We start from the raw sequence: 4,969 nt of genomic DNA, 5'->3' as shown, positions 1-4,969 counted from the left end.
TTCTACTCAAACACCTCGATGCTACCTGGTTGATCCTGCCAGTAGTCGTATGCTTGTCTCGAAGATTAAGCCATGCATGTAAAGTTCAAGCTCCGATTATGAGGGCGAAACCGCGAATGGCTCATTAAATCAGTCATAATCTACTTGATTGTTTAAAGTTTATATGGATAACTGTGGTAATTCTAGAGCTAATACATGCACAAAGGGGACGACTCTCGCTGTCAAAGGCGGGAGAAGTTCTGCGTTTATTAGACTAAGACCAATGGTTGATAGCAATATCAATTCATTTAATTAAGGTGACTCTGAGTAAATAATGGGTGAAAGCCCATGTTGCTGACCTGACATCTCAAAAGGCTTTGCAAGAAGTCTGTCAGGCAAATCAATCGTGTGTCTGCTCTATCAACTGTGGATGGTAGGATAATTGCCTACCATGGTGATGACGGGTAACGGGGAGTTAGGGCTCGACTCCGGAGAACAAGCCTGAGAAACGGCTAGTAGGACTAAGGTCTGCAGCAGGCGCGAAACTTACACAATGCTAGATTACAATTAGCGATGTAGTGAAGAAAAATAACGATGTACTTCTATTTAAACATAGTAGTACAATTGGAATGAGACGACTATAAATGAGTTAGTCGAGTAACAAATGGAGGGCAAGTCTGGTGCCAGCAGCCGCGGTAATTCCAGCTCCATTAGCATACATTAAAGTTGTTGCGGTTAAAAAGCTCGTAGTTGAATTTTAGGCGGGCTCTATTGGGCAGCAATCGTTAAGGTTTGTTTGGTTCTTGAGTCATCTTTCATTAGTTGCATCTCTCCCATTTAAGCTGGTTGTTTTCGCCCTGATAGGAACCCGCTGTTTCGTCACTTAATCGAGTGCGAAGCGGGCTGGTACAATGGTTTACTGAGACCTCACTTGTTGAGCTCAGCATCCATGTTTCAGCATGTTTACCTTGAGAAAATTAGAGTGCTCACAGCAGGCAGTTGGTGTGTAAAAGCTCCTTTATGCTTGAATAATGTTGCATGGAATAATAGAATACGGCCTCGGTTCTATTCTGTTGGTCTTATAGAACAACAAATAAGTTGGTTAAAGCGATCAAAAGTCTCTTTGTGGGTGTGGCTTTAATGGTGACATCTTGTGCTTTTATGCTTAGCTTTGACTTTTAGCCAATTGGATCCTCTCATTTCTGTTGCCTGGGGCCTTAAAACCTCAGAGCCTGGATGATGTCTTGTTGGTTGGTCATGAGCTTAGTTTTGAGTCGAGCGTGTCTGCCTTTTAGTCATTTAAAGCGCCTCTTAGATGGCTAGCTTTCTAATCAACTGAGGCAATGGTTAAAAGAAATAGTCGCGGCGGCATCAGTACTGCATCGTGAGAGGTGAAATTCTTAGACCGATGCAAGACTAACTGAAGCGAAAGCGTTTGCCGAGGATATTTTCATTAATCAAGAACGAAAGTTAGAGGTTCGAAGGCGATCAGATACCGCCCTAGTTCTAACCATAAACGTTGCCAACTAGCAATTGGGTTGCGATTCCTTTAATCGAAGCTTAAAACCCTTCGATCATTATGATCCACCCAGCGGCTCTCGTAGGGAAACCAAAGTGTTTGGGTTCCGGGGGAAGTATGATTGCAAAGTTGAAACTTAAAGGAATTGACGGAAGGGCACCACCAGGAGTGGAGCCTGCGGCTTAATTTGACTCAACACGGGGAAACTTACTAGATTAGAACTCTGGAATGATTGACAGATTGATAGCTCTTTCTTGATTCAGAGGATGGTGGTGCATGGCCGTTCTTGATTCGTATTCCGAAACGTCTGCTTAATTGCGATAACGAGTGAGACCTCACCCAACTAACTAGTCGTTTGGTGCGCTGTGGAACGCAAAAGTCTGGATGGGATTTTTGTCTGTTGGTGGATTGGCTTTCGGGTTAGTTTGTCAGCAGGCTGCCCGTTTTAGATGTTCTCTGCTCGCCAGCGGACTTCTTAGAGGGATAAACGGTGTTTTAGCCGTAAGAAACGAGGCAATAACAGGTCTGTGATGCCCTTAGATACTCTAGGCCGCACGCGTGCTACAATGGCGTGTGCAGAGAGCTTGTTCGAGGTTTGTCTAAAGAGAACTGGCTATTTGGTTTAAGTTGGTAGCAATATTGGCTTGGATCGGTGGCAAAGTGACTTTAGTTAGCAGGCCGAGAGAAACCGTAGTCGAAAGATTACGGCAATCAAAAATACACGCCGTGATTTGGGATTGGGGATTGCAATTGTTGCCCATGAACGAGGAATTCCCAGTAAGCGCAATTCATCATATTGCGTTGATTACGTCCCTGCCCTTTGTACACACCGCCCGTCGCTACTACCGATTGGAAGTTTTAGTGAGGCATTTGGACCTGCCGGCCATTGGGAGAGGCAACTCTTCTGGGTTGGCGGGGAAGTCTGTCGAACTCAAATTTCTAGAGGAAGTAAAAGTCGTAACAAGGTTTCCGTAGGTGAACCTGCGGAAGGATCATTACAAGTAACTTAACAACAGTTGTGTGTGTAGTTCTTCGGACATGCGCACACAATTGTTATTAGAACTCTTACATGAGAGAGTTTGCTCGAAAGAGCACAAACTATAAAATCAAGTGGTGGATCTCCGGATGGAGTAAACTGCGCGAAACAAATTTAAATTATACAATGAAATAGACGAAATAATAGAAAAGAATCACAATTAACGGTGGATCACTTGGGTCGTAGATCGATGAAGAACGCAGCTAGACTGCGATAGGCGGCGCGAACTGCAGAATTAACTGAGCGCTTGATATTCGAACGCACATTGCGGCTCTGGTTAGCAATAACTGGAGCCTTGCCTGTATGAGGGTCGGTTAGAATTGAAACCTACTTGGCTTGTTAGCTCAAACCAAGGATAACTGGAGCTTAGATCCAGGATAGAAGGCCTTAGTTGCTGACCATTGGTCAAGGGTAATAGCTTGACTTTTGGAAAGTAGTTTGGCTACTATTGAAAACAGAACCTAAATGACGTGTTAGCATAATTAAAGATGGCGTTTTTGAACAGCGCATCGACTTACCTAGCGCAAGTGTCAATTTGAACTTGTTGCGATGGTGCACCAATGGTCGATGAAGTGCGAGCTTTAACGTTAGATTGTGCAAGCAACGAATTTACTTTTATCGACCTCATATCAGACAAGAGTACCCGCTAAATTTAAGCATATTATTAAGCGGAGGAGAAGAAAGCAAAAGCGATTTCCCCAGTAAGGGCGACTGAACAGGAAGAAGCCTAGCGCTAAGGCTCAATAGGATGGTTGTCTTTCGGGATGATTGTCGTTAACCGACGAGGCTATTGAGCGGTGCAGCGTTACAAACCGTGATGTTTAGTAATATCATTGGTAGTTGAGCTCGCAAGGGTTCTGCTACTCCTAGCCTAGCATGCAAGTTCCATTGACTTGGACTAATTGCAAATGACTAGGCGCTTGGGGCAACTTGGGCGTCTGGTTGAGCCAGAGTGGGTGAAAGCCCTATACCGTGCAGGCATTGGTATTACGAATTGCGGCATAGCGTACTTTCGGGTGCGTTAGATTTGTTAGAGTCGAGTTGCTTGAGAGTGCAACTTAAAGTGCGAGGTAAACTACTCGTAAGGCTATGTAATAGGGCTACGACACCGATAGCAAACAAGTACCGTGAGGGAAAGTTGAAATAGAACTTTGCAGAGAGAGTTAAGAGGGCGTGAAACCGTTAATTGGCAAACGAATCGGAGCCACGAAGTCGTTTCGTCGTTGAGTTGGGCGGAGTTCAGCTTGGGTCGAGAGGCCTGAGTGTATTCTCGCGCTTAACCAATGTTGTAAGCGTACACTGCAACCAGTTAGACGATTGGTGATGGGCACAGTTGTTTGATAGTGGCTTGATCGCAAGTGAGAGTCCTGTTGGATGGCGAAGCATTTGTTTGTTTCAGTTAGTAGTAGCATGTGCGCGGCTTGCTGCGTTTGTGTTGCTGGGCTGAAGCAGGTGAACTATGAACCAAATACTGACTGGAAAAATGAAAATCGCTCCTAGTGAGCGTTGCATAGAAGGCGGCCAACGGCACTTGCGCCTACACGTTTGACCATGTGGTCTTTAAGCTTGGTATCTTTGAATTTAGACTTGCTTGCTACCATTGGGGCAACCCGTGGTGCTTGTATAGCTTCTATCTAATCGGGTGCCGACTTGGCTGTATGTTGTTTGGGCGTGCTACGATTGGGTGTAAGTGTTGGTAGGTTTGCAATGATTGGCAGTGAGTAGGTCGGCTTTCCGAACGACCCGTCTTGAAACACGGACCAAGGAGTCTAATTAGGTATCGAGTCGATCGGTCTTGATTAGGCCAGATAGTTGAGTTTCGACTCAGCGATTGAAGGCGCAGAGAAATCAAATCATGTGATCGTTTGTGGCTAAACTAGCCTGGACGCGCAACATGTGCCTGTTCTCAGGGCAATGTAAGTAAAATTACTTGCCGAGCGGAGCAAAGAGATACCTGATTGGTACCCGAAAGATGGTGAACTATGCCTGGGCAAATTGAAGCCAGAGGAAACTCTGGTGGAGGATTGTAGCGATTCTGACGTGCAAATCGATCGTCAGACCTGGGTATAGGGGCGAAAGACTAATCGAACCATCTAGTAGCTGGTTCCCTCCGAAGTTTCCCTCAGGATAGCTAGCGTTCGCTGTTGAAATAGTTTCATCTGGTAAAGCGAATGATTAGAGGACTCGGGCGCGAAACGCGCTCGACCTATTCTCAAACTTTAAATGGGTGAGATGCACGACTTGCTTGATTGAAGCCGTGTTTAGATCGAATATATTGAGCGCTAAGTGGGCCATTTTTGGTAAGCAGAACTGGCGATGCGGGATGAACCGAAAGCAAAGTTAAAGTTGCCGATAAGAGCGACGAAAGAGATTTAGTCGTTAGCTACACTCATGAGATCCCATAAAAGGTGTGACCCGCTGAAGACAGCAAGGAT

At 45.3% G+C, this 4,969-nt stretch overlaps 1 non-coding gene across 1 annotated transcript; it reads left to right on the top strand.

Moving 5' to 3' along the window:
• Positions 1 to 2,689: 2,689 nt before the first annotated feature.
• Positions 2,690 to 2,847, top strand: LOC131873435 (5.8S ribosomal RNA). The gene has a single exon (XR_009371389.1). It is a non-coding gene; the product is annotated as a 5.8S ribosomal RNA (ribosomal RNA).
• Positions 2,848 to 4,969: the final 2,122 nt, after the last annotated feature.

The sequence above is a fragment of the Cryptomeria japonica genome, unplaced genomic scaffold (assembly GCF_030272615.1).
Source record: "Cryptomeria japonica unplaced genomic scaffold, Sugi_1.0 HiC_scaffold_1717, whole genome shotgun sequence".
Taxonomy (NCBI): Eukaryota; Viridiplantae; Streptophyta; class Pinopsida; order Cupressales; family Cupressaceae; genus Cryptomeria; species Cryptomeria japonica.
Note: the sequence above shows the minus strand (reverse complement) of the source record. Positions and strands in the feature narration are given on the sequence as shown.